Source organism: Ursus americanus, chromosome 18, assembly GCF_024610735.1.
Source record: "Ursus americanus isolate L20-20 chromosome 18, mUrsAme1.1.p, whole genome shotgun sequence".
Taxonomy (NCBI): Eukaryota; Metazoa; Chordata; class Mammalia; order Carnivora; family Ursidae; genus Ursus; species Ursus americanus.
The window spans coordinates 6,019,649-6,030,514 of record NC_142144.1 but is presented as its reverse complement, the minus strand read 5'-3'; positions in this window follow the sequence as shown (position 1 = coordinate 6,030,514).

The window sequence follows — 10,866 nt, the reverse complement described above, 5'->3', positions numbered from 1 at the left end:
CCGGCAGCCTCCTCTGTTCCTCCGCTCTCTGGGCCCAGAGTGTTATTTCCAGCCTGGAGCTGTTCTGGGCCCCTGGTGGCTTATCCAGCCGCCTCCTGGGCTGTTTTAAAGGCACTTCAAGGCCACGCTTTCAAAATGAAATCACCACACCTCCTCCCCAGTCCTGGTAAGTGTGATCCAGGCCAAAAACCTGGGCCTTACCCTTGACCCTTGCCTATCCCCCGCCCCATCCCAGTGCACCCACCTCTCTCCCACTGCCACTGCCCAGGCCAGCCACACTCACCCTTGCCCGGATTGCACCACCAGCCACCGCCTTCCAGCTGGCGGCCTGGCCTCCAGCCTTTAGCCATGCCTCAGCCCAGGGGCCTTTTAAAAGTGCCTGCCTAAGAGACACAGAAACAAGGAGGCTAGAAGATCAATATAGAAAAATTAGCCACATTGCTATAGACTTGTAGTGAAAATCCAAAAATGACATTAAAACAGTGCCGTTTACAGTAGCATCAAAAAGAGTAAAATACTTAGGAATACATTCAACAGAAGCACAAAACACGGGGTGCCTAGGTGGCTCAATTGGTTAAGCATCTGTCTGACTCTTGATTTTGACTTAGGTCATGATCTCAGGGTTGTGAGATTCTCTCCCTCTCCCTCTGCCTCCCCCCCACTTGTGCGCACACGCTCTCTTTCTCTCAATAAATAAATCTTCAAAAGAAAAAAAAGAGGGGCACCTGAGTGGCTCTGTCGGTTAAGCAACTGCCTTCAGCTCAGTTCCTGATCTCAGGGTCCTGGGATCGAGCCCCACATTGGGCTGCCTGCTCAGCGGGGAGTCTGCTCCTCCCTCTCCTGATGCCCCTCCCCCCACTCATGCTCTCTCTCTCTCTCTCTCTCTCAAATAAATAAAATCTTTTTTTAAATAAGGCTTTTATTTATTTGTCAGAGAGAGAGTGAGCACAAGCAGGGGAAACGGCAGGCAGAGGGAGAATCAGGTTTACCCTGCTTGTGCTTGCTCTCTCTTTCTGACAAATAAAATCTTTATTTAAAAAAAGGTTTTATTTGAGAGAGCATGTGTGTGCATGAGCAGGGGAGGGGCAGAGGGAGAGGGAGAGAGAGTCTTCTCCAGACTCGGTGCTGAGTGTGGAGCCTGACGTGGGGCTTGATCTCACGATCCTGAGATCATGACCTGAGCTGAAACCGTCAGATGCTAACCCACTGTGCCACCCATACACCCCTCAATTTCAAAACTTATTACAAAGCTGTAGTAATCAAGAGAGTGTGTGGTACTGACGGAAGTATAGATGTATATAAATCAATGAAATAGAAGTGAAGTCCAAAAATATGGTCAATTGATACTTCGCAAGGGCGCCAAAACAATTCAGTGGAGAAAGTACCATCTTTTTATTCAACCAGTGGTGCAGGGGCAACTGGACATCCACATGCAAAATATAAATGTGTAGCCCTACCTCACACCATATACTAAAATTACCTCAAAATAGATCATACACCTAAAACTATAAAACTCTTAGAAGGAAATGGGTAAGTTTTCATTACCTTGTATTTCAGCAAGGTTTCTTAGATATGACACCAAAGCCTAAGCAACAAAAGAAGAATATAAATAAACTGGACTTGATCGCAGTTAAAGCTTATGTGCTTCAAGGACACATCAACAAAGTGAAAAGACCAGCCCAATTGCTTGCAAATCATGTATCTGATAAGGGTCTCAATTCTAGGATCTGTAAAGATCTCTTACAACTCAATAAAAAGATAACCCATTTTTAAAATGGGCAACAGATCAGAATAGGCATTTCACTCAGCATCATAACTTCAAGGCTCATCCGTGGGTTGTAACATGTATGAGAATTTCATTCCTTCTTAAGGCTATTAGAATAATATTGTATGTATAGACCACATTGTGTTGTTCATCCATCCACTGATGGACCCTTAGATTGCTTCCGCTTTTTGGTGTGAATAATGCTGCTGTGAACACGAGCATGCAAATACCTGTCCGCGTCTCTGCTTTCAGTTCTTTTGGATATATACCCAGAAATGGAATTGCTGGATCATATGACAGTTTTGTGTTTAATTTTTTGAGGAACTGCCGTATCATTTTCCACGGCAGCTACACGATTTTGCATCCCCATCAGCAGTGAATGCATAGGGTTCCAATTTCTCCACAAGGGTGCTTGTTATTTATTTTTTTATCATAGCCATCCTGATGGCTGTGGTTTGGTACCTTATTGTGGTCTTGACTTGCATTCCCCTAATGACTAGTGATGTTGAACGTCTTTTTGTATGCTTATTGGCCATCTGTATGTCTTCTTCAGGGAAATAAATATTCACCTTACTTGGTTTTAATTATTTACCTTACGTTGGTTTAGTTTGGTTTTAATTATGGCAAAATACACATAACATAAAATTTACAATCTTAACCATTTTTAAGTGTGGAGTTCAGTACATTTGCATTGTTGTGCAGTCAATCGCTAGAACTTTTCATCTTGCAAAATTGATACTCTAGGGGCGCCTGGGTGGCACAGCGGTTAAGCGTCTACCTTCAGCTCAGGGAGTGATCCCGGCGTTATGGGATCGAGCCCCATGTCAGGCTCCTCCGCTATGAGCCTGCTTCTTCCTCTCCCACTCCCCCTGCTTGTGTTCCCTCTCTCGCTGGCTGTCTCTATCTCTGTCGAATAAATAAATAAAATCTTTTAAAAAAAAATTGATACTCTACACCCACTACTCAACAACTCCCCATTTTCCCCCACCCCCAACCCCTGGAAACCACCATTCTACTTCCTGGCTCTATGAATTTGACAACTCTAGGTACCTTGTATAAATAGACTCCTATAGTATTTGTCTTTTCGTGACTGGCATATTTCACTCAGCATGATCTCTTCAAGGTTCCCTTTGCCCATTTTTTAACTGTTTTGTTGTTGTTGTTGTTGAGTTGTAGAAGTTCTTTATATATAGTGGATATTAATCCCATATCAGGTATATGATTTGCCAATATTTTCTCCCACTCTGTGGGTTGCCGTTCATTCTTGATAGTTTGTTGCACAAAAATTTAAGATTTTGATGAAGTCCAATTTTTTTTTCTTGTATTGCCTGTGTTTTTGACATCGTGAAGAAGAAATCACTGCCAAATCCACTGTCGTGAAGCTTTTCCTCTATGTTTTCTTCTAAGAGTTTTATTATAATTTCAGCTCCTAGGTTAGGTCTTTGATTTATTTTCAGTTGTTTGTTGTATTCAGTGTGAGACAAGGGTCCAACTTCATTCTTTTGCATGTGGAGAGCCACTTGCCCACCTTCCTTGGAAGGAAGGAAAGGACCTTTCTTTCCCCACCAGATGGTCTTGACATCTGAATAGGCAGCCAGCAAGCACAAGAAAAGATACTCAACATCATTACTCATCAGGGAAATGTGAGTCAAAATCAGTGAGAATACCGATTCATCCCCACTGGTATGGCTATAAAAAAAAAAAAAAAGACATAACAACAACTGGCTGTGAGGATGTGGAACAGTTGGAACCCTCATACACCACTGATGGGCATGTAAAATGATGCTTTGGAAAAATCTGGCAGTTCCTCATCGTCACCATGTCACCCAGCAGTTCCACTCCTAGGTACACAGTCAAGAAATGAAAACAGATGTCCACACACAAACTTGCATATAGATGTCCATAGCAGCATCATTCCTCAGAGCTAAAGAGTGGAAATCACCCAAATGTCCATCACGGATGGATGCATAAATGAAAGTGGTCTACCCGAACAAAGGACGTACAAAGGAATGAAGGACTGACACCCGCTACAACATGGATGGACCTTGATGGCATTATACTAAGCAAAAACAAGCCAGATGCAAAAGGCCACCAGCTGTGTGATTCCATTTATATCCTATGTCTACAATAGGCAAGTCTAGAGAGACAGAAAGTAGATTAGTGGTTGCCGGGGGGTGGGGGGTCGCGAGCACAAGATGTCTTTCCGGAAGTGGTGAAAATGCCCTAAAATTGTGACGGTTGTACAACTCGACAAAAAATACTAAAAATCATGAAATGTACACTTTAAAGGGGTGAATTGTATATGAATTCTATCTCACAAAAGCTGTTAAAAAATACAGTGATCCAAGCTGAGAGGTGTCTGGCAACACAGAGCCTGGGCCCCAACCCTGGCTAGGTCAAGGAGAGCTTCAGGGAGGAAGTACCGTTCTATGGAGGATGAATTAGCTCGATAAAGCGGGTGGTGGACAGGTGTTCAGGCAGGGGGACCAGCATGTGCTAAGGCCAGTGATGAGAGAGAGCCTGGCATATTTGGACAAATCCAGCAGAGGGGAACCATGAGTGGGAAGTGGGGAGCAAAGAGATAAGATGAGAGAAGCCGGCATCACTACATCGGGAGGCCCCTCTGCTAGAGCTTGCACTTGCCCCTGATGACAGTAGGAAGGCACTGGAAGCTTTAACGGGGAAGTAATACGGTCAGATGGCACCGTGATCTGCACCCTGGTAACGATAGCACAAAGGAGTGATGGGAGGACATGTCTTGGCTGCCTCTCTGGCTCTCACCCCACCCTTCTCTATTCCAGATCCAGCCTCTGATTTCTCAGGATTCTGGTTTGGGTGAGACCCCACATTCCTGGCTCTAGACTTGAGCCCTGATGCTTTATTTTTATGATTTTTTCTTACAGAGAGAGTGTGTGCATAAGCAGGGATGAGGGTGGAGGGAGGAGGGGCAGAGGGAGAGGGAGAGAATCACAAGCAGACTCCATGCTGAGCACAGAGCCCAACGTGGGGCTGATCTCACGACCCTGAGATCATAACCTGAGCCGAAATCAAGAGTCAGATGCTCAACCCGCTGAGCCACCCAGGCACCCATAACCCTGGTTGGTTTGAACTGATCAGCACATCCCTTGTCTCCCCACCCCCTTACATTGATTGGTTCAAGAACAGACACATGACCCCCTTCCGGCCATCTGGGCCAATGAGACACCATCTTGGAGTCTTGGTTGCCAGGGTGGGGAGGAATTGGGTCACTTTCAGCAAGATGTGAACAACTGGGCTGTAGCCAAGTTGGAGAGACTTGCTCAGAATGGCCCCCAAACTGAGGAAGCGGAGCCAGAAATGGAGAGAGGAAATCCAGCTCCTCTCATAGCCTGAAGCCTGGATCAAACCTTGCCTGAAAGCAGATACTGCTGGACTCTGAGTTACGAGTCAATCAAGTTCTCTTTTGCTTTAGCCAGTTGAGGTCATGTTTTCTGTTATGACAAAGCGCTTGACAGAAGGGAGGCAAAAGGCACAGGGGCCCTGAGGGGCCTTTGCAGTCTCCCTGGAAGGTCCCAGAGGACTGCCCACAAAACACGGGGGCAGAATTCTGAAAGATGAGAAGGAGGTAATTAGCAAAGTAAGTGGAAGGGCTGTGGTCGAGAGGAAGGGATGATTTATACGGTGTCTTTCCTGAGAATCTGCTAATGACATTCATTCATCATCAATGCCCGGCAGGCAGGCCGCCAGGTGGAATTTCAGTAGCCTGTCAGAGGGCGGACCTTGACCCCACACCCACACTGAGCACAAGAAGGGCCCTGAATCCGCACTGCCCCCGAATTAGCTCATCCCCCAACCTTGCTCCACAGCTGCGCCATCCAAGGTCAGGCCCAGGGGGGCAACTGACGAGCTGGACAGGTGTGCAGCCTCCCGGGCTGAGTCCTTCCCACTGCCGCTCTGGGGTGAGACTGGAGGCCACAAACCTTTCAGGGCTGAGCCTGGGAAAAGCTGAGTTTGCTGTTCTTGAGAAAAAGTTCATTTACCCATTTGGAATTCAGGCAGACTCCTTCCCCCCCACCCCTTACCTGTGGGCCCCTGGCTGCGGCTCCAGCCTTTTCAAGGTCAAGGCCCTCATAAAACCCGTCAGTGGGTGGCCTCGTTGATTATCAACCATGTTTTACCTCCCTGTAATGATTCTCTCCAGGCCCTTAGGAACTACTCTGAACACGGGCCATCCAAAGACTCCCGTGCCAGGGTCATTGAGACGGAATTATTAACAAGGCTGTATTTACTTCTCCGGAGGGGCTTGCTGGGAAACGTGGCCGAGCAGCAAAGTGGGAGAAGCCAGGGCCACCCGGGCAGTAAACGGCCTGTTATTACAGGGTTTCCCCTCCCACGGCCCCTGCTGGCTTCCACAGCCTGCCAGGCTCAGGGTCAAATCCTGTCCTCGGAGACAAAGTGGAGACAACCAAGAAGGGGGGGAGGTGCGGCTTGGCTACCCCCAAGCCATGAGCCCATGTAGAAGGAGCCAGGGTTGCATCCGCTCTTCCCTCAGTCTCTCCCCGTTCCCACTGAGGGCCACTGAGGCTCACCCGGGCGCCCGTAGGGCCCTGCAGTCAGCTCGGCATTGGCAGGTTTCCTTCAAGCCAGGAAGCCAGGCTAAGAACTGCCAGGAGCAGGAGTGGCTGGGCGGGAAACCCCAGGGAGATGGGGGCTGAGTCCAGGAAAGACACTTCTAGAACTTCCCCCCCAAACTCAACCCTGTGTCCCCACCTACCAGTGGAACTTTCTCTATGTCCTAATTTACGACATTTCCAGAAACCACATGAAGACTTGGTCTGAGCCCCCGCAGTGGGCTGGTCTTTGGGGGGCAGGAATCCTGCACCAGGCATGGACTCCCCTGGGCTGGGGGGAGTGGGGTGCCCACTGAAAGCATGTCGGTATGTTAATGACGCCCCCAAGACCACTGAGAAGAAAGGCTTTAAAGATCATTGCAAATGATGGTTGTCCACCGTTTGCTGGACCCCAGGAAGGGGGCTGTCGGGCTCCATCCGCAAAACATCGGGAGGTGAGCAGGAGCAGTGCCCACCTCGAGCTCCCCCAGAGCTGTGTGGAAGCTCGTGGGGAGCTCGCTCATCCATGCAGCAGTGAGTCCCTGGTAGCCCCAAGTCCTCCGGGTCCCCTGCCTCCTGCCAGCGTTGGTGAGCTGTGCAGCCAAACAGGTCTCCGCAGAGCACCATCTCTTCGTACCCAGGTTCCAGGATGTTTTCGTGCCACAGAGTGAGCTCTCAGGCTGGGGAGCCAGACGGGCCTGACTTGAATCCCTATGGCCAGTCTGCAGCTGTGTGACCCAGGCTCAGCAGCTCAACCTCTCTGGGCCTCACCGCCTAATTCACAGGATCCTGGGAAGGCTTAGGAGCCGATTCATGGGAAGCACTTGGTGCGTTGCCTGATACCCTGCAAGGGCGCGGTGAAGGGGTGGCTGCAGTTGTTACCCCAGGACCTGCTCTTTACCAAGTTCAAGTCTGAAAGCAAGAAGGACTGCAAGAGAAGGAAGATGTCCTGCTTCTTTCTTCTTTTTTTTTTTAATGAAGATTTTATTTATTTATTTATTTGGCAGAGAGAGAGACAGCCAGTGAGAGAGGGAACACAAGCAGGGGGAGTGGGAGAGGAAGAAGCAGGCTCCCAGCAGAGGAGCCCGATGCGGGGCTCGATCCCAGAATGCCGGGATCACTCCCTGAGCCGAAGGCAGACGCTTAACAACTGAGCCACCCAGGCGCCCCAGATGTCCGGCTTCTATCCCGGTCAGTTCTGCCCCTTCAAGACTAGACCCCAACTCAAAACTGTCAAAGCACACAGTGTCCCAGCTGGAAGGTACCTCGAAGCCCCTCACTGTACAGACGGGGAAACTGAGCTCCAGAGGGTGAGAACAATTGTCCAGGTCTGTGCCAGAAGTTAGTGGGCCTGGAACCCAGGACAGGGGCCTGGGCATTATTGGATTTCGTATGTGGCTGACCTCAAGGAGAGGGATGGACTTAATGTCATGGCCAAAGAGGAGAGGGGCTGAGGAGTCACCGCCCAGCCCCTCATCAGTGTGGTCTGAGCTCCCTCTCCGGGTTGGGCCCTGGGCAGGCACCAGCAACAAGAGGCATGTGGCCCGGCTTTCACGGGGCCCCTGTGTTGGCTCAGAGATCACTGGTGAATGGAGGAGGCCAGGGCCCCGGGAGAGCTGGGCCGGATCCCAGCAGCCATCAGGGGCTCTCCTAGGAGCCACTCACAGGATCTGCCCAGGAGTCCATAGCCTGCTCCCCGGCCGTGGAACACCCTGGGATGAGGAGGGGCTGGGCCTGGCTCAGAAACCAACCGGCATCTCGCTGATGAGCTGGGCACAGGCCAGGTGGTGGGCAGCTCCCCAGCACCGAGGGTATTCATGGGCTCCTGGCCTGGGGCCTCTGGAAAAGCTGCTCCTACTCTCCACTCCCGCTCTGAGCATGTCTGAGCTTGACTTTGGGGGAGCCCACTGGCTCCTGGAGGCTCTACCATGCAGCTGGCTGAAGCTGCAGAACACAGCACCTTCCGCTCTCCCATCTGTAAGATGGGCACACGGGGCCTACTGGTCCTCAAAGTCGTGGCTCCCAGCTTTGAGGGTTCTCGAATTCTGTGGCTGGTGGAATTGAGGAGGTCAGTCCGGCTCCCCTCTCCTGAGGGCAGGCCTCTGGAGAACTCTGTGACCTGACCCTAGTTGGCCGGGGCTGATTGGCCAGGGGGCAAGCACCTGACTCACGTGGGCCAATCAGATCGTCTCTCCCAGAATCGGGCTGCAAGACTCACCACGCCGTCGTCGGGTAGGCAGGTGCTGGACGGAAGGGAAGACCCGGGCTGGGGCAGGAGGCCCTGCGGAAGCCGTCTGCAGACAGACTGGGCATTTAGTGGATCTGCCCCGAACCCCAACATTCACTCCCCGTTCTTCTGGGGAAAGCACTCAGGTTCCCTTGGGGGGAGACTCCCCTTCGCCCGCGGAGGGCAGCCTTGGAGAAATTTCCCACCCCACGTCCAGTGTGGTCCCAAGAGCCCAGCACGGCTTACAGACAGCTCTCACTAGACCGAATTTTGAACACGGGGTGTGGAGTGGGAGGAAGTGGCCAGAGCTGCTGGCCGCCTGGAGACCGTTTCCTTGGTTTTGCCTGTATGTAGATCCCACATCCTGGAGATTCGTGGGTCCTGCTCCTCCCCAGCTCGCTCTCCGGCTGCTCGCCCCCGCCCCGAGCGCTCCTGTGCGTACACGCATTGCCAGCGCTGCGGCCACGAGCAGCTCTGGTCTCTGTTGCGGGCCTGCTCCCAGGGGCGGCTCTACCCTCGGGGGCCCTGCTTGTCTCCTGCCCTTTGAATAAGTTGTTCCACGCTGGGACAGCAGGAGACGTGTGGGAAGGGCCTCACTCGAGACCCTCCCCGAAGGTTTCAGTGCTCGGAAGGTGAGGTTCAGAGAAGGTACGTGTCCCCAAGGTCGCCAGCAGAGCCTGCGAGGACCCCAACAGTCTGCCCGTCAGTGCTTGTCCTTCAGCTGGATGGCCATGCACCCCAGGAGGGGGGAAAGAAAGAGACCCCCTCTCAGTTCCAGGGCACCTGAGAGAACCGAGGAGGGAGGCCTTTATCCCCAGGCCAGATGGGCTTTGCACCTGTTTCTCATTCACAAATGTGCTTGCTCAGCTGTTCCCTGCTCCTGTGACCAGAGGAACCCGCTTCAAGCCCACAGACAGCCCTGCGAGGCAGCAGGCTCCCCCCAGGGCACCGCGGTCCCCACTTAGAAATGAGGAAGCCGAGGCTCGGAAAGACCATGTGCCTGACCCCAGATGCCTCAGGTAGGACCGGCGCTCAGACTGTTGGTTTAGCGGCCTTCCCACAGATGGCTTCATTAAATGATTGCATTTTCCCTTGTCAATACCAATGTTAATATTATTAAAATACAATATCATAATTCGTGAATAACAGTGGCCAATCTATACTGAGTGGTACGAAGTATTTTACACACATCACCTCACCTGATTCTGATAATGACTTTGAGGGGAGGTGGCATCTTTATGTGTGCCCATTTTCCAGATATGATAACTAAGGCTTAAGGAGTTGAACTCACCTAAGGCCACACAACCGGTAAGTGCAGTTGGCTTCAGGGCTGTGTAACCACTGTCCTGCCGGCTTCCCTCAACAGGGAAGGAGTGACTGGCCACTTCCATAGGTCCCTAAAACACCAGGCTGGCCAGAGGGCCCAGTGAGGGCATGCCAGGGTGGGCAGCTCTGACATGGGTGGCCGACCAGCACCAGGTCCTCTCCTCGCCATTTGCCCTGAGTGGGCAGTCATTTACTCAGGCGGGCAAGATGGGTGGGAAGGACCGGAGAATTCTCCCTGAGAAAGCACGGAGAGGCATGCTGCCCAGGCTGACCCTTCCCCGTCCCGTGACTGGGACCCGCAGCACAAAGGTTCATGCCACCCTCTCCAGCCACGCTTTCTTGCCTCGATTCCTCCTGACACAGTGCTCCGGCATCCCCCACATGGGCAGGAAGCAGGTTGTGGGGACCGGGTGGATCAGCTCAGGGGAGCCCAGCACGTGGTTATGCAGCTCGCACTGTGGGCCACACACCTGAGGGTCGTCTGGGGTGATGCAGGAGCTGGCTGCTGGGTGGGCTCTCTCCAGCAATGCCCACCCTGTGAACACACTGACTAAAGGCTGGCTGCTTCCCCTCCATCCGCTTAACCCTCATCAGAGTTCAATGTTGCCCCACTTACCTTGAGGGAATGCTCGCCCCATCATTTCTCCCAGGGGGTCGGATTCATCAAACAGGGGGTTCCTCATGGTTTAGTCCACAGGACACCAGTTTTTAAAATGCTAATGGGAGTTAAGGGGAAAAAAAATTGCACTGGCCAAGTAAGCATGGAAAATGCTTACTTAAATAAAAATAGATTCCTTCCCTGCAGGACTTCTCAGAGCCTTTATGATGCTCACAGACATCTTGACTCTGTAGACGGAGTGGTTCCTAGTATGGCCTATTTCCCACAAACATCATACAGGGGAACCCTTCTTCCCATGGGACGTGTACACCACAGAGACTGGTTTTTCTTCAGGAGACAC